Source organism: Anas platyrhynchos, chromosome 10 (genome assembly GCF_047663525.1).
Source record: "Anas platyrhynchos isolate ZD024472 breed Pekin duck chromosome 10, IASCAAS_PekinDuck_T2T, whole genome shotgun sequence".
NCBI classification, from domain to species: domain Eukaryota; kingdom Metazoa; phylum Chordata; class Aves; order Anseriformes; family Anatidae; genus Anas; species Anas platyrhynchos.
Genome location: NC_092596.1, coordinates 21,880,899 through 21,908,169, shown reverse-complemented (window position 1 = coordinate 21,908,169; position 27,271 = coordinate 21,880,899). Strand labels below are relative to the sequence as shown.

At 33.8% G+C, this 27,271-nt stretch overlaps 1 long non-coding RNA gene across 6 annotated transcripts in view; it reads right to left on the bottom strand.

The window, feature by feature from the left end:
• The window catches only part of LOC106014542 (uncharacterized), a 144,517-nt gene that overhangs the window by 81,075 nt on the left and 36,171 nt on the right, over window positions 1-27,271 (bottom strand). For 2 of the 6 annotated variants that reach the window (XR_011811647.1, XR_011811645.1), the window contains exon 1: window positions 7,243-7,337. The exons of 2 other annotated variants lie outside the window; for them this stretch is intronic. This is a non-coding gene — a long non-coding RNA (uncharacterized lncRNA). Of the gene's footprint in view, window positions 1-7,242; window positions 7,347-27,271 lie in introns of those variants that run through there. 2 more of the 6 variants (XR_002398575.4, XR_011811648.1) reach the window with 2 other exon arrangements.

Below are 27,271 nucleotides of genomic sequence, written 5' to 3'. Positions count from 1 at the left end.
TTGCAAATCCAGAAAAAAATCACTGTGGTTCCAATCCTCTTTGGTTTTCACCGAGCATTTTTTACCATCAACTCACTACATCGTTTTTTCCCTATAAGCCATTGATATTGTTTCCCCTTGGATGAACTGTGGAGCTTTTAAAGTTTCCTGATACAGACTGAAAATTTCCTAGGTTAAGAAACAGCATGTTTTTTCTTGTTTTGCATATTTGGTTCTGGTTTGGTTCTGTTGTTCGAGGGTTAAAACATTAGAAAGAAATAACTATAACCTGATCTGGAGTCTAACAAAATGAGAATATAACAATTTATTTAAAAAATCATATTTTTATGCTTACCTTTATCGCAAGTGAACAGCTTCAGAGTTTCTATTTTGAAAAGTTGTTGTTTTTTTTTAATACTGTAAAGGCTGCTGTGAATCTAGGGAAGTAGTAATGAGTTTCTTTCAACCATTTAACAAATATGAAAAAAAAGTGACTGTACACTGGCTAATATGAATTAAAAAGAAAATTATAGTCAATCTGGTTTCCTCTAAAAGATTTTCTAGACTGGATCAGTAGAATCCCAACTGACAAAATATTTTTGCTTTAGATGAGACAACTTTCTCAGCTTTAAAGGAGTTCTTTAGAAAAGTTAAACGTATTTGATATATGTGTTTTCCCATACAGATCCTAATGTTAAAATACTTCCCAGATAAAAGAAATATATTCTGTACTATATTAATTTGCACAGACATAATGTTAGTCTATCAACCTAGGCAAAGATTCAATGCATCTGTGAAGCCTGACTGAATAGAAATCTGCTTTTTAAACCAAGTGGCTTGAAGTCAAATTTTATTTTTATTCAATGTCTTCTCCTGGAATCCTCTAAGCAAGATTGTTTTATTTCAGGAATGCTCATTTAGTCAATTATTTAAATTGAAAAGCTGTACAACGGGATATAGTCTGTGGGGATTTGTTATGTACAGATGGGTCATTTATTTATGAAATTTTTGAGCTCTACTCCTGTTACAATATTGATGTTCTTCCCCTTTGCTCCTTCTGATTTAAGTAAAATGATAGATATTGAATTGAATTAATTTACAGATTAGCCATTATAATGAAGTCTTATTTAATCATTAAGACAAGTCAAAAGAGGGGGAACACAAAAAATCTGGCTGATGGAGTTTCTGGAGAAATACAGCTATTCAGTAGTCAAGAACAAAACTTCACTAAAGTCTCTTCCACATGTTGGTTTAAGCATTGTCTTCCTAGGTTACTTTTTCTTATGAAGGAAATGTCAGTGTCATCTGCATCACTCACTCTCCATCTCCCCCAAGCAGGTGACGCACAGTTTATAGCCTACCCTTACAGATGCATTTGATTTAGGTGCTGTAGTAAAGTGGAAGTGTCAAGGTGATTCATCTGTCTGCCACTGCTGACAGCTGTGTTACACAAAGTGCCCGTGTGGAGCACATTGATTGGGCTAAAGAAGTAGGTATTCCAATATCAAAGGAAAAGACTTTCTTTGTCATTACAAATGCAGCACTGGCTTTTGACCAATATAACAGAATGGCCTGCATGAATATTTTGCTGTGTATTCTGGATATGTTTCCAAGATTCCTTGCCCTATGACAGTGACCAACAGCAAACTTGCCTGAAAAAGAAATCGTGTTGCCATGACTAAATTAAAAGAGGGGAATAAAATGTACTAACTTCTTAAAGAAAAATAAGAAAACTTGAGCATTCTACCCTTGATTTGTCACGTGTTTAAACAACATCCACTATTATCTAAAAATGTTATTTATTTTTGCTACAAATCCTGCTAAACAGCTGTTTTTCTTTCAGTGTATTCCTGAAGTTCCTCAGCATTGTCCCCTACTTTTATGGAAAATTATCTCCCATTATCTATTTTGTAAATTGTCACCATTACTTTTACCAGATGACTACTTTTACAAGGTTCTCATATTAGTAAAACATTTCCTAGATACTGCCATTTTGTAATCTAATTTCCGTCTTTTCATCCATTCGTGAGAAATGAACCTTGCTGGCCAAGTTGAATGATAGGTATGTATACATACATGTAGTCTGAGGTGTCATTTGTAGAAGAATGAATTATTACAGGAGTTAATGGGAGCACCCTATAATGATACAGTGTCAACTAAAGCTATTTATCCATCATAATTCCTATCTTTATAGATTAAAAATAGTTGTATATTCAAAAGTAATCTGCAATTCAGTGCATCAGTTGTTGATGTGTCAGTAATTTATCTAAAATAGGCCATATTTTAATCATAATATCCCCAAAATATTGCAAGTTCTTTTAATAGTGTGCTATGTTTCAGGAATACGTGTTCCATTTCAGGAAAAAAAGAAGTTACATTCAAACTCTTCTTGGTGCCCCTGCTATTTTGAAAAAGACAAGAGACTTTGAAATTCTGTTTCAGTCTTCTACCTGTAAAACCACGCTTCCCTTACATGAGGTTATGTTACCAAAGAAGAAACACCAGCCTCAGACTGTAGGACTTAACTGTGAACCATGAAATCCTAATTACTGAGTTGTTTGCCAGGAGACAAAAGGCTGGTTGACTGCAGTATACTAATGCAGTTTGATCCGTAGAGTAATAATATACTAGGAGCCATCAAATGATTTCAGAATACTCCTCTGGCTTTTAATTGAGAATTTTTAAGTGAGAATCAGAAGCACTAAGATACTATCTAAAGTATCTGTTTCTTTCTTGACAAATAAAACCTCCTAAAACTGATGGAAAATAAGGGACAAGTGGACTGATGAAAGGACAAACCTCACAGGACACAAGCAGGAAAGTACACTGCATAGGAATGTTTAAGAATCTGCATGACTTTGGGAGCCAGTTTAAAAGTTTCCTCTGAATAACACAACCTCGTGGCACATCACTGTATCAGGCACCTAACATAGGTCTACTGAGGTAAAAGCATTTAGAGTATCTTATTACATCTCCACCATACTTGACGAATAATGATTAGACAGTCCTTCTCTTCATATTTACCAGTTGTTCTACAACTTCAATCCCAAATACACCATGATTTCTTTTACCATTAAAAAAAAGCTTGTAAACAAAAAATGTAGATGATGACTGGAAAGAAATATTTCCTACTACTATATTATAACGCTCTTTTGGTAGCAGCATGAAACCTTATAAATTGTCTGTTAGCTCTTTCAATGAACATTAGCTTCCATTTAAGCAATTAGAATGCTTATATCATTAATCAGAATTTGCACCTTAATGCAAATAGCAATATATAAAACGATGAAAAATTCTAATGCTAAGTTAGAAAAATAATGCTGCCATTGTATTTCTAAAACAATGCTGATCAGGAACCTGGGCATGTGCCATGCTGTGGAAATTTGATGTTGGTGTAATTCTGCATCTGACACAGTCAGCCTCCAGCATGCCTGCAGCTCCGTCAGTTATCTCTTAAAGTGAGTTTATGCAGAAGTGAAGCCTTCAGGGACATCAAAGTCAGCTTTTGCTCTCTGGACACAAATGACTGTGGTACCAAGGTATCCACTTGCTAAGTACCAACTAGCAGATTAGTACCTTTCACTAGTTGGCCCTGACCAAATGGTAAACTACACTGTACCATCATGTGCTAAGATCTCATGACTTGAGTGAGACAGAACTTGCCTATTGAGGAACCCTATCAAGTTCACGGAGGAGAAATCCATTAAAGCTTATATATATAATGTGTGTGTGTGTATATATATATATATATATATATCAGATATTTGCCTTTATATATATATATATATATAAAGGCAAATATCTGAGTCATGAAGTCTTGGAGTGGCAAACTGCTGACAGGTGGGAAAATATTCTGGAGAAGTATCAGTCTGGGCTTGCTCATCTCATTATGAGCATTGGCCTAATCTTCAGAAATGTTCTCTCATAACATGTCGTTCACTTGCCAATAACAAACCTGTTCTGAAATGAGAAAATATTAAGGGAAATTGGAAATTTTAGTGATGAACAATGATCATGAGAAAGTTACCCTTAACTAAGAGACTAAGTGTCTCACCATCTCCAACCACTAACTTTGAAGGCAGATAAAAGGTATTTGTCCACTATTGTTAGTATTTTTGTTGTGACTATTAACCATCTTGCTGGCACTCCTCCCTGCAGTGGTTGGTTTATTTCTGAGTGAACCCAAGCTCTTACATTAAGCACCCCTTTGTTTTCCAGGTCTTCAGGGGAAAAGCCTGGTGTTAGACCTCCAAAGATCAAGCATTTCCATGACTGCTTATAAAATAGTAGAAAAAATTATATTTGTACATATCCTCTTAAAAAATTCTTTTCCGTGTGCAAAACAGTTTAGCCCCAACGTCTCAGGAAAACAAGCATTTCTTAGCGAGAATCCTTCTGATTTGAATTCTTACGTACAAGGCACTCTTGGACTATATCCATTGAATAAGCTCACTTTTTAAACTACTGCCTATCTTTTTTATATCAAATTGTATTTGATCATTCATTTTTTATTTTTTATTATTTTTTTAATGCATGAATATTCACCTGTGTTGAAAATCACTGGCTTATTTTCTCTGGATGTCTTTTTTTTTACTGTTGGAATTGTTACAATTCGCAAACACATTTTTTATTTTGTTCAATTTCTTATGCCCCTATAGCTTGGTTAATAAACTGTGGTTCAGAAATAAGAATTTCTAGTTTTCTTTTTTTTTTTTTTTCCTTTCTTTCTTTCTTTTTTTTCTTTTTTTTTTTTTTAATGCAAGAAATCAAATCCAACATCTGGTGTACAGAAATAGCATGCATATATATCTTTCGTATGATTTTCAATATAGAAAGCTATTCTGATAACCATCCTTCACATAGTGTGGCTGTTCAAGGAATTCAGGTAACTAAAAATCACTAAGAGAGTGAAAATATTTATTTGTAAAAAAAAAAAAAAATGTAACTGACTTTAGTTCAGAATGATATATTTAGACTGAAAATATATGAAAATATTTCTGAAACACACTTTTCTTTAACATATATCCAAGAATATTTCCACTGTGCAATGTGCATTGCATTGAACTTTACTCAAAATATTTTTACAAAGCACCTTTACAAAGCCACAAATTGTCACTGAGATCAGAGAAAGAAATATAATTCAAAAAGACATTGTTAGAAGTGAAAAATTACATGACACTCTATCGATACAGTATTACTAAATTCACAATTTATTATGCATTTATTTGAACTCTTAAGCATATTTAAATTTGGCCATATAGTTTCATCACGAATACACTATTATTTGATACATACAGTATCATTTCTCCATGATCAAAGTACATGAAGATAATGTTTCAGGAGGCTGATTATAAATGTTATGTATTAATTCTGTAATATTTTTATAGCAACAGCATTAGACTTGTTTTATGGAAGATGTGTTGCAACTTGGCATGTGAAATGGAGATTGCACAACATACACACATGCATGAAAAGAAAATTAAACTGTGATGTCTTGTTCAGAAACACATTGTCACCCCAGATGTCTTACTACAAAATCCTCTGGCCAACAAAAATAATTCCAAATAAACCGCACAGAGCTTATTTACACAGAAATTAAAAACTGATCAGAATATTACTGAAAAAGTCTTCAAATGTTTTTCAGACTTTATTAGTCTAAGAGAGTTCAGTTCTTTTGTTCCCCAATAGTTATATGCTTATCATAATACCGTATCATAGGCCATACACAGTCACATGGAATAAGCGTACTTCATCCCGTTCTCTAGTTTGTGGGTATTTTTATATTTACATTGTTGGAATGAGAAGAATGTCCCATATTCCTCATGAGGATCTAAGGGATGCTCATGCAGGTTTTTTTTTTCACATTATCATCAGTAGTTAAAATGAGTAAATGATGGAGGAAATGCTTAGTCAAGCTATAGAAACATGAAAGAGAAAAAAAATATTTCATGTCTGTTTTTCACATTAAAATACCTTTGTCTGTTTCAAATTTAAAGGCAAGTAATAGCCAATATATGCATTAAGATCTCTCAGATACAAGGTAGTATGACTATTGCAGACCATCCATATAGACTACTGGTACTTTTCTAAGCTGAGCACTTAGGGGCCCAAATCCCTTGGGTGACTCTGAAAATGTTACACATCCTCACCTCAATGCCAAATCAAACCATTGCAAATGTGTATTTCATACTGTTTGCACATATATTAGACCAATCCTTTTGAGGACAGAGACGTGTTTCCTTGGATCTCTGCACTTTGCTGCATAAATCCTCAACATTCACCAGAGCCAAAAAACTGTTTCCTTTAGTTCAAACTGATATCAGAGGTATCAGAGGGACAAGTTTTGCTTTGATTAAAAAAAAAAAAAAAAAAAAAAAAAAAAAGCTTTAGCCTTTAAACTTGAGACTTGATTAATTACAAAAGTAAAAAATCTGCTGAAGCAAAAAGTATTTTGCTTGTACACAGACTGAGTTGTAGTCAATAGAATAGGTTTGTTTTTTGTTTTTTTTTTACAAATCTGGAAGAACTTTAATGAGATGATACTGGTTAAAATAAGTGACATTTTTCTAGAATTAAAAAGTAGTAAATCTTCTGAAATTTCACCATAAAATAATCCACATTAAATGTCATAGAGAGGAACTCTGTTCAGTAATAGTTCAGTTAACTGAACATTATAACCAAGACAGATTTTGCTTTTTTCTTAAATTATGAGAATTAGCTTGGTAAAAACACAGCTTTACTTTGATATAAGGTGCCCTTCTGAAATAGGCAATTCTGATTTAAGATTACAATGTTGTAACTTCAAAATGAAACTCTAACATCAATTTTTATTTATTTATTTATTTTTAAATAAATGAAACAGTTAAAGAGAGCATCTCAAAGCATACTGCAGGGACATCTATACTATCTATACTCATTAGTCATAGGAAATATTAAACAAATATTAATTTTCAATGTTTAGTGTGCAAAAGTACATTTCATCCTAACTGGTTTTGCATCTGTGTAATAGCACAATTAATATGTTTTCCATGGATTACTTCATGGGAGATAACACTTTCAAGAAAAATTAAATATGGATATAACCTTCTGGCTCAAGATGTCCCTAAACTGCAGATTGCTAGAAATGTCTCTGGGGAAAAAGGCAGGATGTCTGTGTGCTTGCTTTGCTCTCATTCAATATTTTCAGACGAGCTCTACAATCCAGTGCTGTAGCAAAATGCTAGTCTGAGAGCAAGCCAGTAGCTGTGGACACCAGTCACTTACCTTCTCACCAAGGTGACACTGGAGCATTTCTGTGCAATACTTTTGTTCTTGAGAAAGGGGAAGGACTGAGAATGGCCTTCAGTAAAGGGACACAGATGTTTGTGTTTATTGCACCACCTGAGCTAATTAAAATTCTTACCTTTTAAAAAAAGAAAAAAGCTTCCCATGGGAATGAAAAGTGGCTTTAAAAAATTACAGATGGGATAATGAAAAAAGATTATTTTCAAAGTAAATTATTTGGTTTAGCATTTTTGAGGAAAACAAAATATTGTTACCCTGCTGTCCAATATTTAATTTTTTTTTGTTTGGATTAGGACATAAGGAAACTGATTTGTTAGACAAGCTTATCAACTTTGTCTGAAGTTGCAAGATAGCTTTATAGCACCTTACATTGAATAAGAGTTTTTTGCTTAGCATTTAAGAGAGAAAAAAATTAAGAAAGAATCCTATACAAGGATACAAGTATCCTTGAACACTTATGGGTGATAATCTTTGTCACATTAACATTTCCATGATAGTACATGGTATTACTTTTATACTAAAAAAAAAATAAAAAAATCTTGTTGAGTATTTCCCAGATTTTACTGAGCTTTGCGTTATGCAGAGGGATTTCTAAGTGGGACCTAAAAGAAGATACTAGTCTCCCTTAAGAGATTTATACATACACAAATTCATATTTTGGTTGGAGGTGAATCCACCCCACATTATTTATTTACTTGTTTTATTTTCAAGGACTAAATTGTTTTTGTAGTGAAATAGTTAATGATTATAAATTGAAAAAAAAAAAACAATCCACCCCCAAAACACTTATTTCAGTGAACTGCTCTTTAAACAATATTGTCAGACAAAAGCAGAAAAAAAAGCTTTAATCTGAATTAGTTTTAGACTCAAATACTTTTGTTGAGATAAAAGATATCTCGTTGCAGATAGGTTTCTGTGTTTACCTAACAATTAACAAATATTTTCTAAAGGTCTGAGAATTTTCCATACCATCTTGATACAATTGAATAGAAGACCCATTTAGCCTAATGAGCATTAAGATTAAATCATTTACTAACAGATCAAAGGAGATTTTAATTATGTAAACGAGTTGTTCAGAAACACAAAATGTTCCATTAAGCTTCACAATTAATACATACAATATTTATGAGTTCAGACTTTTTTCCTTGTTAAAAATTGATTGTTACATCAAAAAAAGTTTCCCTAGATGCACTGATTGAAGGAAAAATATTTTAAGTCATAAAAGTAGCAGGCATGCAAAAGATTTTACAGCCTTTTGATTTTCTTTCTCCTCTTCTTTTTTTGTTGTTGTTGCTCTGAGCGTCTTGTCACCAGATGTTCATTATGTGTACAAAAATACTGAGTTCATATAAGTAAGTACTCACAGCATGGTCATACCATGCTGAATGCATGTCACTGGGATCTCTAAATGGAAATAGTGCAAAATAAAGCACTTCTAAAAAAATAATCTTAAAAGTTTCACTGCTTTCTATTCACTAGAATATAAAACAATGGAATAAACTTGGTGCAAACTTGAAACTGAGCTTTGGTTCACTGCTGTGTATTCCTCCCCCCCCCCCCTTTTTTTTTCCAAACAATGCTTTTTTTTTTTTTTGCATAAACATAAAGCAACTACTCCAAGCAAGGGTGTCATTCTGTTCCTATATTCAGACAGGCATTACCTTTGAGTGGCACAAGAAAACCCTGACATGATAAATCATTAAATCACTATATTATTTTTAACGGGCAAGATTAAAATAAATGCAAAGGAAAAAAATGATGGAAAGAATGCTGATAAAATATGCAAGTAGGATTAGTTATAGAGTAATTTATTTCTACTAGAAGTTCTACTTAGGAAAGCAAATCAACAGAATGGAAGTCTGCTGACACTAAATAATCCTGAAAAGCAGAGAACAGTTGTAGGAAAACTGATTACTACTTGAGAGGGAATAAAAATACATTCAAATTACCAAGGCCTGCAGTATGCATTAGCAAAACTTTCTACATGATTATTTTCTACAATTAAAAGAACCTAGAAAGTACATTAAAAAAATAAAAAGATAATGGATCTAGGAGATACACTGGGGAAAAATTCCACCCTCAGTTACACAATGTGCTCCAGTAGAGTACGATAGATTACTGAAGTTTATGAAGATCCATCTGAGAACACAGACTGCTTTTAATGTTCACCAGAGTTAGCAGCTCAGTTATTAAGGCTACTCAGAGGCACTGACAAATGTGTAAATTTGTCCTGAATAGTAAATTGCTGATGCCTCTATGTTAGAATAAAATATTTAAATATTTTCTGAAATCTGTACCATTGTGTCAGTGAAAAATTCCAACACCTTCAATATTCTGTCTTAGCAGAGCAGCTGAAGCTTTTTTTTTTTTTTTTTTTTTTTTTTCTCCATATATTAGGAACTCAGCATACTTTAGCTCTTTTACTCAATATCATGATCTTATGATTGATCTTATTTATTTTTGGTTTGTGTGCAACTTGAAGTTGATGCCAGAGTTCTTCTAATTATAACACAGTCAACATAATGACAGAAATCTTATGTCCTGGAACTCCATAAATAATTCAATGGAACTCAATAGTTTATATTCATTGCAATCCTAATATATCTGCAAACTTATGGTCAGTTTTCAGGTACTTTATATGATTTTACCTTTCTATTGAATTACAATTCTACCCCAAAACAGAGTAATTTGCAATGCTCCTAATGCTCTTGCTTTTGGATACAGATGGCTAGTGATAAAAAGTTGAATTCACTATCCATCTATTCACTGTCTATCAAAATAAGTGTGAACGTAAATTATCCCAATCACTTTCATGCATGGCATATGAGAAATGATAAATTTGAGTGTCTATTTTTCCTTTTGGTAGAAGAAAGGAACAACTGATAATACTTTCAATAATTTCTCATTACTTATTTTTCCATCCACAATACTGTCATTTTCAGTAAGCTCTCTTGTTCTCCAGTCTACACAGAAACAAACTGTCACAACAGACAAAGCAGTAACTCTGCAGTACATTCTCCTTTTCCTCATAAGAGCAACGTAAATCCTTTGGGTGGAGGTAATGGGGGAAATGTATGTTGTAGGGTATCTATCACATACAGCAAATTATCACTTGTGGATTTGTATCTCCTGTATACAGGTTCTTTTCAGGAGAAAGGAAAGTGCACTGCTAGAATGGCTGAAGCAGAAAGGATCTGTGCCATTAAGGCAGGTGATGCTGTGGGCTGGTTTCGATCCAGCTGGTGAAGATTTCCTCCATGGACTTCAGCCGACAGTATCTAAGACACGATCCCTTTCTGCACGCTTTGTGAAACTAGGCACATGTTCATTATTCCATCGGTTTCATTTTGGTGGGCAGCATGTTACTCACAGACAAAATATGCATCTCCATCTATCTTTCGCCATATGCTCAACAATTATAAACACATTGAGTCTGGTTAAGTCAACGTAGTTAAGCATATAAGCTAGGTGGAAAACGGTAGAAAAGGGGGAGGTTTTGAATCACTTTGGAAACATTTAAAAGATCTGAATTTCCTGCATGTCTGGCAGACGTGAGAAAGAAGCAGAAATGGGAAGGTTAGGTGGACGAGACTCTAACGGGCCTTTCAATTGCCTTAGGGCTGCCTAATGTACCAGAGAGACAGGACAAAATATGCCATCAGTGCTGCCTCATGGACTAGGTACGTCACCTTTGAAGTGCTGATGTTCAAAAACATGCCTTACACAGTGTTTTTCCAGTTCACAAAGAATTAAGAGGAAGCAGCTTGCAAAGTTCTTCTGATTTTTTTTTTTCTTTTCTTTTTTTTTTTCCTATTTTTATAAAAGGCAGAAACAGTCTTTCTTTCAAAAGTATCATTTCATGGTTTTTGGGGACAGGTACATTGTTTTTAGAGGTATATTTTATCATCTAGCAAAATCCACTGTAAATGTTAATGCAAAAAGGAGCACTGATTATATACACGTTGTTGTTATTTCTACAAAGTTATGTCTTTCTCAACCCCAAAAATCACCTAAGACTTAAATGAAGCCAAATACCTCTTTCAGAACTTATGAATAGCATTATTTAGAAATACGGAGAGCCTCAGAAAAAAATACCACCTGATAGCAAAGGCATAACGGTCTTTTCTTTCAATTCAGATACCTTCTCACATTTCTTCAGGATGCTGCAGCAGCATGCCGGCTGTACACAGGGTACTGCTGGCCTAGGAACAGTGCCAGTCTCTTCGCATCCCACATTTGGTATATGAGAGTAAAGCAATGGTAAAATTCCCGGTACAGAAGCAAGTGTCTCTTTCAAGCACTCACAAAACCTACCGACAGCCCCAAACCGAAACAAAGACTATCACAGCCATCTTTCTGACAGGCCCAAAATTAATTTCCTATTTTTAATATATATAATTTACATATTCCAGTTAAGTGTCAGAAGAAGGAAGAGATCAGAGCAAGAAATACGATGATTGTGCTGCCACTGCAAGATTATTTTCTGCAATACATTGTTTAGAGCTTTTCTGTCCACTCCTAAATGACTCCAAAAAAGGGCATCCTTCACTTTTATTGCAAAACGACTCCATAGTTCAGCAGCTGCCAACCCCAAAAAATAAAGGTTTAATTTTTTCAAAAATTTAAGCCCATTAGTCCAGAAGAAATTTTATGCCAACTCAGATGCTTGCTCTTTTTCTTTGTGAACATACTCTCCTTATATTATTAACATATGTTATGTTATACAAACCAGGTATTTGTTTTTAGTGCACTTCCTAATGAAACTTTGTTTTCTTCTTGGGGGAGCAAATACGGTTAAGGGGATAAGGAATTTAATAATATATAAAATATAAACAATGAACATATTCTTTAATTCAAGGTCCTTCTCTAACAAAGATAGTATTAAAAATTAAAATATACCAAAAGAGAAAGCATACTGAGTTTCCATTTGAGGCAAATTTAAGCATTCGGGCCCATCAGTAACCCATGGACAGCAGCTCGAACATGAAAGAAAACCTTTTTTGTGCACTGAAAGCCACCTTACATAGGGGGAAATAAAAGGAACAGAGCTAGAGAGACAGGAAGAGGTAAGGCTACTGTGAGGTTTTCAAAAATTACAACTGTTCAAACAAATACGGACTGAAACGGAACTGCTTTGAAACCTGCCTGATCACTGAATGAAAGAAGTCTTCATCCAGTTTCTATGCTGTTACTTTCTGTGGGATTAACAGAGACAGAGTAATGAGAATGTTTTTATGTCATTTGCTGCTCCCTAGTGGAGATAAAACATAATTTCAAAGTTAAAATAAAATTAAAAACAAAACAAAACAAACAAACAAACAAAAACCACAACAATTGCTTGTAAATGTTGGGTTGTCCCTGTAAGTAAGGGAAATTGAGTTACTGAGAGGAAAAGGATGGGAACATCTATTTACTTATAACTATTTGGGTGTTTAACTTTGCAATAGCAGATTGTTTTATTAACTTATAACAGTTTAGAGTATTTAGACATTTAAAGTCATGATTTCACAGGAAAATCACATTTCTACTTCATAAATCAAAAGTTATGTTGCAAATTTATAGGTAGCATTATTTGCCTTCGCAACAGCAAAGAGCAATGCTTAATAAACTGATGTCAGGTGACAATAATGTAATATCCCAGTTATTTCTATTGCAAAATAATTCACATGTATTTGTGAAAATGTACTTTTTGATCCCTTTCTGTATTTGTGTGTTTTTTTATCTGATTTCATGATGCCTTATTTGCTTTGGATAACTCAGGAATTACATCGGAACTAAATAAAAAGTGGCACAGATTGTTTTGCATGCAACCAGATGAAGTAAGAGCTGTATCCAGCTATCTGTTGCTGCCCTTTTGCCAATTTATTAAGTCCCACAGTTCTTTTTTTTTTTTTTTTTTTTAAACCAATAACTTCAAACCAGCAGGATCACAGACCAAATGCAATTGCTTCGTTTTGCACTCTAAGATAGCTCTGCTGTAGGATAATTAGAATTTCAAATAAATATTTTTAAACCTGTGACAGTCAGTCACCATGGAGGAAACTGCAACAATCTGGATATAACGGAGATTCAGAGAGCTGAGAGACTGCTTCTACTGTCTATTCATTTTTAAAACTATCCATCTGAAAACCTGAAGTATGAAGAAAAATAAATGTTATTTTAGAATATGTTAATACATTTTCTTCTATTCAGAGAAAAAGAAGCACATACAAAGAACACAACACTGTGATGGGGCAGAGAGACAGCTTACTTCATCTGCAAATGACAAAAAAGCTGTGAGGTGCCTGGAAGTATACAGACAGAGAAGTTTGGCATTTTAAATCCCGACAAACTGTAAAGATTAACTGAGCCCTCTGCCCCCACCTCAACCCATGCAATTCAGTAAGATCTTATATCTAAGATTTAATGCCTAAATAAATATAGTTCAGAAGACAAATACCAATCTGGGAACACACTGATAGAACACCTGAACGAAACATCCACAGGCAACAGATGACAAGCTGTGCATCAAAGTGCCACTCTTCCAAAAAGAAAAAAAAAAAAACCAACAGTTCCTGCATCACTTCCTGTGGTGTATAAACAACCGCATGTCCTGACAACACACAAATTCTTCTACTCTATTAGTACAGAAAAGACTTCAGCTGAAATACCATATCCAGTTTAAGCACAAGGGAGAGCAATGAGAATCCTCATATAATGTAGGCATTGGCGTCACAAAAGGGTGGGAAAAGGATCAGAAAAATTTATGCAGATGTCAGCTTCATGACTGCTTTCTTCCTCTTTTCCTCCAGACCAACAAAATTTCATTCAATCATTTGTTTAAAGACTATTTTTCTTGCTGTTCTGTGAAGGCAACTTGAACTCTACAGCTGTATAGGACACAGGACAGCACAACATGCATTCCCTATGTGGTTGATTCAGAGAGAGCAAAAAGATGTTTCATAGACTTGAAAGGTTTGCTTCAAATGTTCCACATACTTGGTAACATTTGCAGGTCTGGTTTGGAACATGTGTGCCCTGTGGAGGCCTCTCCGGATCCCTTTTTTGAAGCATATAGGTAATCTTGGTTAGCAAATATCATTTTTTCCCCCTTAAGCAGAAAAAGTCTTTCAGTGACTATGTGCATTAAAATTATTTAGAAACACTTAAAATTCCAATGGCTAGCCTGTCCTATACATCAGATCACTGCAGAGTCAAACATCACTTTCTTGAATATAAATGAAAAGTTCATAATGAAATCAGTGAGAGTGATGCTTGCATATCAAAAATGAGAATTTGGCTTCTGGTATACTGCTTCAGTTGATGAAATACACTTTAAAATCTAGACATTTAATAACCCTAAAAGCCTGCAGTACAAAATGAAAAATCACGTCGCAAATAGAATAAACTTTTTTGCTTAACCTGCACAACTTTGTAAATGTGAATATTCCTGTATTAGGGTAGAGGCTTTCTGTTTGTTTGTTATTGTTCCTTCCATGAAATTGATTCCCTAATTTCCCTGAGTGCAGAGATGGACTTGTTTTCCTTCTCTAATCACAAGATAAAAACAAAACCAACAATAACAATAAATTATATACAACCGGAATGCACTTACAATCTCTTCATGCAATTGGTACAGCATGTGTTTGTTTCCAGCTAATTCTTCCATTAAACTCATGTCAGTGTTGCCAAGTCACCTTATTCTCATATCATATCTTTCATATGGGTTTTGCTTTTGGCAGGGAAACCACAATGTCTCATCGTAGAATGGCAGCTTTGAATATCTCTTGAACTGTGAGAAACCTTCTAGACTGTCACCACACACACTTGTTTTTGAGTTACACTTTGAGGGATGACTCTCAAGCATATTAAAACTGCCCTGTCTTAAATGGTATTTAGACCATTTTCTGATTTCTTCTGATTTTCTGATGCCTTCTAAGTTAAATGACAGAAAATTCACAAGGAAAAACTAACTTGAAAATTTTGGAACTGACTCTCAAGACTGCTCAGGCATTTATTTGAAGAGTATGGCACTTAAATAGGCAGTTGAACTGCTAGAAGAGGGGGGGATTAGTCCTTTTCTAGTCCTACTCACAGTTTTGTCAAATGTATTCACTATTTCCATACTTCAAAGTTAATTTTAAAGTGTGATGTACTGATCAAAAAAGTCATTAAGAATATCTGATAGGCAATGGTCAATGTGAACTGTAAAATTTAGTCAAGAATTCCTCCACATGCTTTCTTTCAGTAAGGGGCAAGGAAACAGAGAAGAATAAGCCTATTTTGTATTCTCCATTATTTTGCCCATATATTACTCTTACAAAAAGAAATAAAATATTTATTAAAAACTGCTTTCTTGGAGTCTTCAGCAATTTTTAGAGCTTGTTGCCCTGTACAGTCACAACAAATTCTATACCTTATTTAATAAAACATGCATTTTATTTATTGCCTTGTAGTTTTTTTTTCATTGGCATTTTTAGTAATTACTATACTGCTGGGCAGAGGAAGTGCACGAGCAACAAGTTAGGCTTACTGTGAACACAGATAAGTAAAACCTATTCAAGAATTCAATTAAATAAATCAAATCCAGGAAGAAATAAAGTTAGTCATGAAAAACAGGGAAGAAATTAAGAAACAAAACAAACAAAAAACTATACAGGAGGCAGAACATACCTGTGCAAAACTTAAAAAAATAATAATACATTTGTCAGTATTAAAACTTTCTAAGTGTTCTCCACATAAAATTTTGATTTGAAAGATCAACAGTTAGCTGACAGAGAATGTTGCAGTCCTTCCCTTCCTAGAAGGAGCCTACTAAATAAATGACACAAGCTATGGTTTCGGCAGATGATTTTGATGACCTATGCCACACTTCAGCCTCCCAAAACCATGCCTGTATGCAATTAAGTTCTATTGATAACATTTATATTACCTCTAATATTACCTAATGCTGTTATATTATCTGAGTTATTATTAAATACTAATTTGTGATATATATATGTATTTACAAACAAATGAAAAAGCAGCAACACTGTTTTCACACCTCACTGTCAGACTTGCAATATCATGCCTTCTTCCTTTTCCCTAAAACAGTTATTATCCTTAGAAGTGTCAGGCATTTTTCTGTTTGGGTCTACATAATAGCAAAGTATATAATATTTTATGACCACCAATGAAATATCAATATTAAGCACAGAATTGTGTCAGTGAAACACCAAACAGTCCATCCTGGCTGGAAGAACTACCTGATGCTAGTCTGTAGTATTTCCTTTAATAGTGTTACCCATATTCAATTAAAAGCCCAGATACAAATAAAGCAGAATTCATTTTCTGCTTTCATCTCCTTCCTGGAGGGCAGAAAAGGTGACTTCCACATGATTTCTGTGTATCAATTCTACTTCACGTAGAATTGCACATTCTTTATATTTCAGAGCTACTGCTTCCTGATAAAGATTACTCTATGGGAAGGACACAAAACAACAAAAGATCTACATGGCATTCATACAGAAGGAAACTTAACTGTTATTTTTAAGTGCTATCATTAACTTTTCATGTATTTTTGCAAAGCTGAGTTTTTTTGTTTGTTTGTTTGTTTGTTTTTTAAAAAAAAAGCCAAGCTATCTTGAAAACCAGAAAACTATGTAACTCTTTTTGGAAATGAAGTGTACAGAAGCTGAACAATCTTTGCTGCTTGAACTACAAGTTGACAATAATAAAGGGCTGACTTCTCCTCCATTTTTGATCTAGTCACTAGATGGAACAAAGAGACGCACTCAAGTTATTGTAGGCTGCACTCTGCACAAACCACAGATTCAGAACTGTCAATTGGCATCATGCTTTCCTGCAAATGGCATTTTCTGTAACACATACTATTTATGTCTTACATACAAACACTTCCTTTAATTGCTTTGTCCTTGCTTGAATAGTTTGTTTTTAAGCACAATGTGTTAATGAAAAATGGAGGTTAAATTCTGAGTTTTGAACTTAAATGTTTTCCCTTCAATTCAGGATCTTATGAAATTTAGAATTAGATATTCATTTACAATATATACGTTAATGTTAGTGTTATTTGCATCACAACATACTGGAAAATTTAAGATCAGCATATACTTCCTCTTTACATAGGAGGCCATGGAATTAGATATGCAGGAAAGTGCAAGTGAAAGATATTTTTTATCGACTTATTTCTACAGTTATACTAGCTGTTTCATCGGTGTATTAATTTTAATTTAAAAATGTATATCTGTAGAGTGGTATAATTGAGTAGATTATTTTGTACTTTTACCAGTGATTTATCTCATGTGTAGTCATCAAAAGAATAAAAATGAACATTTCACAACAGAAAATTCATATTAGTTAAAGCTAAGTGGCATACCAAGCAATTCCCATCAGCAAATAAAACTGAGGAGTTGCTATATCTATAGTGAACATACCTTAAAAGCAACTGGAAATTGACAAGATTGCTCTAATGGAATGATAACAGCTATTGGGCATAATAACCAACCAGAAAATAAGCAATTCAACTAATAGATCAATTAAACCTATAAGGAAATGTGTGGCCTCTGTCACAGCGAAGTTGCAAGAGAGAGACTCTACAGAGTATCTTCCACAGGCAGGGGAAAAACTACGTTTTTAAAAACACATGACTCTGAAATGCAAAGATAAAAAAAAATTAGAAAGCAAGTGTTTGACTATTTAAAGAGAAGTAGGAGTATTTTGTAGGAAGTATAAATTTCACTTTTGAACTACAGGGATTCAAAAGTCATGTTTATAGAAAAAAAGTTTTTTTTTTTTTTTTTTTTTTCCCCTCCTAACAAGTATTAAATATTCTATTAAAAAATAAATAAAAAAAAGATGTTTGGACTAATGGGAACATTTGGTGTCCTTAGTACCTTCACTAAAGAAGCCTACACCTACATGCCAACACTTGGTGTTAAGTAGCTGAACCAAACAGATCTACCAGTGTTTTATTTATTTTGTGTATTGCAAGCATATAGGCTGCAGTTTATCACAATGACGGCTAAATCTATCATCCTCTACCTGGAGCTATAATAGGAGTGCTCTCAAATCAACAAGTCTTTCCTTCAGAGTAACTGAACTGTAAATTGTCCTTGACCAGTCAGACAAACAAAAACAACCTTCCCTGTTAATCTGCTGAAGACAAACAGTTCACTGTCTTTCATCCTCAGAAGAAGGATGTCAGTGGCAATGGTGTTTTATATGTCACATCCTTCACACAATACTATTCTGTTTTCTGGTTCAAAAGCTTAGTGAGATATTAAGAAATACAAGCATTTCGACCTCTAGAAAAGTGAATAGTCATGTTGATTCTAGGAACATGGATTTTTTTTTTTTTTAATGACAATGAGGTTTCCCATATAGTTAGATTATATTACCAAAATAAGTGTTTTTATTTATTTATTTATTTATTTATTCCCTAGTAGGTTGAGAGAACTTACAACAACATGGGGATATTTTTATACAGGGAAATTTTTATTATACAGATATACATATATATACACACATATAAATGTATATACATATATACAAGGATATTTTTATTCCTGTGCAGAATCAGGAAACTAATTTCACAATATACAGTTACAGAATTATTTGGGATGACGAATACACATCACTGTTGTAACTTTACAGATCAGATATATTTCTAATGAAATTACTGGAAAAGATTTTTATTTAGGCTATTTCATGTGTTCCATGCAGCAACAGAGATATTTTATATCTCCTCATCACTTCCTGTAACTGATTTTTTAAGGTATTTTACCAAAAAGCATTCCTGAAAGGCTCCATTAAAGAAATGCTGACACATTATGTTACAGTATGTTACAGTATCTTGGGTTCTATCAGTCACATTTCATTACTTTTACATAACATGGCTCTATTGATGCAACCTGATGTGACATGTCACACTGCAGTGTCAGCGACAAACTTTGACTAAAAAGTTTTTGTCCTCAAAACCAGTATCTGTAGATGAAACAAAAGAAATTACTAGACATCCCTTAAATTTAAACTATTTATTTGTGGCAATAAACATGACTTTACCACCACACTCGTATGCTAGTACTGAAAATTTCCTGCAGCATTAGCGCATACTATGTGCAGTCAAAATTGGCAGTAGTTTGAGTATTTTACAACTGGCACATCTTTATTCAGAACATCCAGAGGTTCCTGGGTCAACAGCTTCCTATTTATTCAAATTTATATTGACTAGCTTCAGAAGGCAAAGCTGACAAAATGATTAATTAGACTTTATAACTCATTGGCAGCCTGCAGTTTAATAGAATTAGTAGAGCTTAAGTTCATCTTTAAATACCATGACGGTTTTAATTTTAAAAATGGCAAAATACATTTTTCAGTCAGTGCAAAATACAAGATGACTTACTCAAAAATTACAGAAAACCAAAAAAGACTAAATAGGCACCGTGTTTAATATAGGATTTTTATGATGATTAAGAGAAGTGATTCACTTTTTAATTCACATTATGAAGCAGTACGCCTTGTACAGACAGTAAGTTCACTCTGAATACGAAGGCATTTGTTTATAGTGCAGGCATGTGATCCTGTTTTCTTGTGATCCTTTAAAAATTATTTAAACTTGACAATTTCACCAAATACACTGATGAAATCTGAATGGTGAGAGAGATATTAATTAAATTAGTTGTAATGGTAGCATTTTTGTCCAATAAAACCAATCCATGTGATTTTAGCAGCACAATCAGATCCCTTCAGCACAGAGTGCACGTCTATAGTAGCTGTAGTAGCCTCTTCCCACATACTGTCAGGTAAGCATGCAACTCATTCTTTTTTATCATCTCAATTGGTACAAACTGTTCGGTGTAACTCAAATGGTAGTTAAATGTTCAGCTGGGGACACACTTGTTCATTCTTTCTGTGAGCCATTCTAACATCACACCAGCCTTTATTCCTCTTTAGGGAAATCTCTCTCTTTTACATCCTGACCTTTTCATATTCTTTCAAGAGTGAACATTTCAAGGCATAAGGCTGTAGAATTGATGCAAATGTTAAAACTTCTCACAGATACTCTGGTCCTTATTTCTAGGCACCTCCTGAAGAGCTACAAAGATACCACAAAAGTGACCTACAGACTTTTATGTAATTTCATAGGTCCAACATAGTCGTTCATTCAACTTTCATGCTGGTTTTAAATCTATGTGTTGAATTTATTAATTGGTTTTCCTTCTCTGTTTCCTCTTCTGTTTATTTTTGGCTCATGACTGTAGCTTGGTTAAGTATGCATCATGGTCATCAACACTTTCTAGTTCATGTGCCTTCTCAGAGCGTGTGTGATTATGCTGGCATGTATGACAACATACGAGTAGAGGATTTCATTGAAAAATATAAATAAGAATTTAACATCAACCTTAGCATTAATTTTAAACATATAACAGTACTAATCCACAGTACTGTTTTCAGAGACACTGTGGTTTACTATACACACATACAGGATTAAAAAAAATAAAAATTACAGCACATGCAGATCATTTAGGTTGACGTTACATACTGAAGTGCACTTAATACTTGATGAAGTAATAATGTCTTAAAGGGAGATCCTGCTAGATAAATAACACAGTAAGTCTTATTTTGGCTGCATATCTAAGTTATGTTAAAACTTTCTAGAATGCATGAACAATATATTTTTTAATTATTTTTGTAAAAAGCTAAGAAAATGCTGTGACAGAAGACCAAACACAACTGAAGTCACTATCATTCAAAATGGAGAATAGTAGAATATGTTTTAGGGGGTGAGTGAGTTGCATGAACAGGTATCATCCCTCTTCTCAAATCTGAATTGATAGCATATTCAATCCATGGAATTTAAAATCATCTGGGCTTTTAATACACCTGCTACAGACAGGAACATGCACCCAGATGTAATAAGATAGCAATGATGTAGCCTTCCCAATTGGGAATACTCAAAGTTTGTTACTAAATATGAATGACATGCTAGCCTTCTGTTCTGTTTGTTGTAACAAATAAGCAGAAGAAAGAGATCCGAAAATTTAAATTGATTCAGTAACACTTGCAAACTGAGTGGTCAGAGAAAGGACTGCTCTAGAGAAATGTTTTCCCTTGTCCAGAAATAAGCTGAGTATGTGATTTATTTTGTAAGAATTGATGAGCCAAGTTTCTTTCCTTTTAATTTTCTCTGCTTTCTTATATTTAGTAATTCTTAGTAGGAGTGCATTTTGAGTATAATTGCAGTTAGATTTATTCCACCCAAAAGGGAAACTGTAATTGCCTAAGGTAGCACTGAAAAAAACAAATGTGCCTTCCTCTATTTCTGGGCTGGTGAAGAAGTTTCAATGGGATGCATTGGACAGCACTGAAAAAATGCCCAAGGCAAGCTGTAACTGCCAGAGGGACTTAACACCATGATGCCAGAAGCCCCCATCAGATACCAAAAACAAACTGTACATAAAGATGTCCAAACTCCAAGAGGGAAGGAGAGGATTGAGATGCCCACACTCTACCTTTATTCATGTGATTAACAGACATTAGTGAAGTCAGGTTATGTCATCCAACTCCAAACAGAGATTCAATGAGAGGAGGAGGTGGCAAACAGCAAGAACAGTCAGTTCATTTTAATGTGACAAAGTACGGCAAGACCACAGGAGAAAAGAGTGAGAAGGATAAATAAAAACGATACTGGAGTTACTGTTAGACCATGACATTGAAAAACCCTTATAACTAGCTGAGAAGTACTAAAGAGATTGCTTTGTTCACAGAATTACAAAGTCATGATGTATTTATACAAGCAGTGCAGCTGCTGCTCTTTACAATTTATTGAAGTCTACCTTCAATGACGGGGCATGTAGCTCAGGCATCCAGACATAATGCATTAATACACCTGGCTAGATCACTAGTTATCAAAATTTTGATTTTGTTTTCATACTATTTGGAAACTACTTAGAACAGAGAAACACACTACTGAGCCAACACACTGTTTTTTCCATATGCTTATTCTAGACACTTTAAAATAAATTCATGGCTTTTTTTTTTTTTTTTTTTTTTTTTTGATCTACATTTATAGGTTCTCAGATGGTTTAACAAAACTGATCTATAGAACACAAAAGGTGCTGAAGTTCTAGTTAGGCTTACCGATGTACAAAAATCAAAATCAAAGAGAAGCACTTCCAGCACCAGTCTCAATTACGTTTAGCTGAAAATAGAGAATACCACAATTTGTTTTTCTTTTTTTTCTTTTTTCTTTTTTTTAAATTTCAGGCAAAAGGAGAAAGTCCTTAAGACTACACATGCTCTCCATTTCCTTTTAGACTTTTTTCTTTATTTTTAAATTGTGTGGTTTCTGCCTGACTTGATACCAAATTAAGTGTAAAAAAATTCAGTTTTTCATAGGAAGCTGATACTTCCCAAAATCTGCCTCTTAGTACAAACGACATTCTTGTCAGCTTTTGCAACAGTGAACAATGTCCAAGAAGACATTCACAACACTCCTAGGCATACAACACAATCTCATTTTTTTTAATAGGAAAGTGCCATTTTGATGGGCAGCAACACAGACCTCACTGTATTTCCAATACTTTGAATATAAAAACAACAACACTTCCCCCCCCTCCCCAACTCCTATACTGCCATAAACAATTAGAAATTAAAGAGGCAGAAAAAATAAAGATAGTGTAATGTATACATATATGCTAGAAATCCAGGGAACAAGGTACATATGTTCAGATCACAATGTCTAACTAGAAACTAAACTAGTTTCTAATGTGGTAGTTGTTTATGTCATGAGACATATGACATACATATGATTCTATGAAACAGAAGGACAGCTATTTCCAACAGAAACGTATACATTAGTTCTTGAGAATTATTACATTTCTGCACAACTAATACTCCTTTCAATTCTAAGAGCCAAAGTTCTCTCTAGACACCTAGAATATTAGGGGAAAGACCCATTTTGATACACTGGCAGAAACAAAACTGAAAGCCCTTAGAGCTGCAATATTAGGATTTTGTTTAAGAGACAAGGTATTTTCTGCAAAGTTGATGAAATTCCCTACTCATTTCAGGAACTGGAAACCATATTCTACACAGACAGAATGGAGGACGTACAGCATTTGTCATGGCTCACTTATGGGGTAATAGAAAATGGCTAGGGTATCTACGTAGCCCTTTGTCTTATGGGTTCTCAGTAAGCAAGGTGACACACACAAGGAAGTGTGCCCCCGTGAGATGAAATTAAATCTAGCAGAAATTTGCAGGTTGGATTTTGATCATGAACCTAATAAGTCAAGAGGGAGCAGGGGAAATAGAGGGGCATAGGCAAGCTGTGCCTGTTAGTAGTGAAATATTTGTGTGTAGATTTTATAGAAAATGCCAATAGACAGGTCTTATGGTTCTTCAGGAAGAGGTAATTTTCCACTTAAATGCATATGCATATTAAATTGTGTAGTACTGTGCAAATGAAGAAGGCAATCTATAAGGAACTTAAAGTAAGCATACTGAAGGAGATTCAAAAGAGCCAATTCAGCATATATGGTATACATGACTGATCATAGAATGATAATGAATAACAATATCCCTTTGATGTTAATTAGTTGCACTTGATAAGGCAATGCTAAGTGGGTTTACTACATTCAAGTAAGAAAAATCAAAACCTCAATAAAGCTTTCAGAATGCTAAAACCAATAAGGATTTAAAAAGCAACAAAACATTATAACGCTGCCAAGAAATCCCTAATTCATTGGATTATCTAAACTCCAAACTAAGGGAAAAGACTTAATAAAAAAGAAGAATCAGAAATAATGAATGTACCATTTTGCCAGAAATGTTTAGGGGTTTTTGTTGTTTTTTAAACTTTGGGGAAGCAAATAACAAGTTTGTTGGCACTGAATTCAAATGATGGACTCAAAACTAAACACAACATAAACTCCTCTCGATTTTAACAAAATATAGATGAATGTACTAATGACAGACAGATCAGTAATATTTAAAAAGTGAATCAATGAACTTTTTCTTATGCTCTGTCAAGACTCTTTCTTGGATTTCCTCACATCTGAGGATATATTTCATATGACAAGAACTGCATGAATTAGGTAAGGAGTAGCACTGGTTTCTTTCCTCTCTCCAGCAATTTATTTTTTATTTTTAATTGTGGGACTAAAAACTTTTTTTTTTTTTGTACTCACCCCAGGACTCTTGCAACGATCAGAACACATAAAAGTACCAATACAATATATGATTCTGTCCCTCCAAATCAAATTTTGTTTTTTATAGCAACAAATTTTGTTGCTTTCTATTCAAACTTTACTTTGCAGATAGTGTCATTAATTTATTCAAGTGCTTTCTATCAAAGTCATTGCTATCGTACCTGCATGCTTCAAACAGGCTGCTTATATGATTTTCAAAAACCTTGTTAGATAAGAGAATGTTATGATTGCTATTACTAAGTAATAAGGTGAGATACAGAAGGATTAGACACAAAAGATTTAGCTCATCTTGATTGCCTGGTTGGCTCAAAAGTTCAAATTTTTCAGTAATTCATACTGGGAGCTGTGTCTGAACAGACAGCAACTTAAAAGATTTCAGTTGCAACTACTCAATAACAGTCCAGACGTTCAGGTGTGAAACTACACATCCAGAATGCAAGGAAAACACAAGGAGTTAATACGGCTAAAAAAGACTGGAATAAATGACTGGTTAGAACCATACACTGATATGCTTGAATGTCATTTCAGTCTCTACTTCAGTCATCTACTTACTCAGTTAAAATATTTTTCAAATACCACAAACTCGTTAGCATGTATGGAAAAGATACGTGCAACTAGAACAAATAATGGATATTACCTGACACTAAAAAATCTGGTGCATATTAAGATTAAAATTTTACATCTGGTTAATGATATTAGTACCTAGAAGGTTGCTTTGGCCTATTTCCCATTAGGATGAAATATCCTCTTGTTCTCTTCCCTATTTATACCCTAAATCTTGAAAACTTAGAAAAAGCAACACTGATATAATCAAAATTTGCACATATTAGCACTCACGTATCTATGGAAGTGCCAAAAGCCTCTTGTATAAAAGTCACACAGCACAGCAACCCAAAGCAGCTATAAAAAATTCTACTAATTTTCGTGCTTTAGCTTAGTTGAGTAGACTACCAAACTAAACAGTAGTAGTAGTAGTAGACTATCAAACAAAAGTTGAGTGTCTACCAAAAAGTCTAAAATTTAGTTTACTTTTTACCTAGTAATAAACGTAAACCACGGTTAGCATGCATTTTGAGAAACGAATGTGATAGTAGTAAAAAAGGAGTAATTAATATTCATATATTTTATAATCCACATAGTACTTCCCCAGATCCCAGTAGTACATGAACAGATTTACCCAGGAGATACTCTTGGTCTAGCAACACACCATTCAATTCATAAACTTGCTCTCTGGTCTTGGATTTTGTTCCTTTTCTGTTTGTGTGCAGTCATGGCCAGCCAGATGTCAAAATGTTCAAAACTGAGTAATTCTGCTTTCATGTATGATCTTTAAAATTCCTGAACCCTTTTGAAACTCAGGATTTCATTCACACTTCAACACATCTTCCTGAGGAAAGGCCAAGTAGGGGACTCTGCTGACTTACCCTTTACATTTAATGTTCTTGGAAAACATCTTACTGCTACAGCTTTTCTGCCTTGGCAATTCTATGGTACATCAAAACTATTATTAATATAGAAAGGGAAAAATACACATGCAGAAGTTCAAAAGCAATGTAAGCACAAAGAAGCAAAAACATACCATAAATATTCTAACTATGGTATTGCAAAAACATTTCTGGTTTTGCTTTAAATAAGAGCTCTAGGAAAACCAAAGCACTAAACCATGATATCAACCTTGACATTATGGAAAAATGCCTTGAGTCTGGTTCATTTCGTAGATATATATTAGAGGATAACAAAATTAAAATGATCTTGTATATAAATAAATATGAAACTTATTGAAGAAAATCATATGTGCCTACCGTGTTTAAATTAATTTCATATAGCTCATCATATCTGCAGCAAATATGTTTGCAGCATTCAGTGGCTCAAAAATAGGAAAGCAATCTTATGCATTTCCTATTCTAAAAAGAAGGGATCATGCTTTGATTTAGATTCTTATCATCTGATAGCCTTAACTTCATCGCTATGTAAGAAGATGGAGGAAATGATTTATTGTTGACTGTCATTCTTTCTGGAGATGAATAATCTTCTTCCTCAGTATTAAAGTGGCTTTCAGGCAAATCAATCAACCATAGATCATGTCATAAGACTGTCTTCTGATGTTAATAAAGCATTCTGTAATAAGGAGTTTTTATGTGTTGTATTTATAGACACAGAAAAACTATAATATCCTGTTTAAAAAGGGACCATCTTGCCTGTGATACTGTTTTAAACTTAAAACACATACATACATCGCTCTATCTTAATTCTGCAATATATACTGTGTTCAAGAGAGCAACAGTGTGCAAAAATGTTTTCTCAAATAAAGTGATGACAATAGTCAACTGAAGTTTCAGAGTATGAGTAATGGACGTCATGTAAATTAATTACAGCATTTCACTTTGAAAATTAACATTACTACATAACTGAAACACCGCCTTAGGTTATAACGCAAAAAAGACCAGTTAATGTGGAACATCCTATATAGTTGTGTCGTACTTTAAAACTGCTTCTTCTTCAAATGTATATATCATAATGTGACAACATAATGAAATGTCAGAACTGAAGAACACACAACATTGTCATTTTTCCTACACTGCCTAGTCTGACTTTGGCACAAGCATAGGGTAATTTTCAGGTCAGGTATTCACAGAAGTGGGCAATTTAAATTATCTATGAATTCTTTCAAGTCACTGATAATTCATTACCTCCATATCTCCAATAATAAGGGAAAATGACATTTACTGCATAATTTAAATATTTAGAGGAGTGACTGAATAATGACTTAGGGTCATCAAATTTAGTTTTGTAATTGAACTAGAGAGTAAAGAATTTGA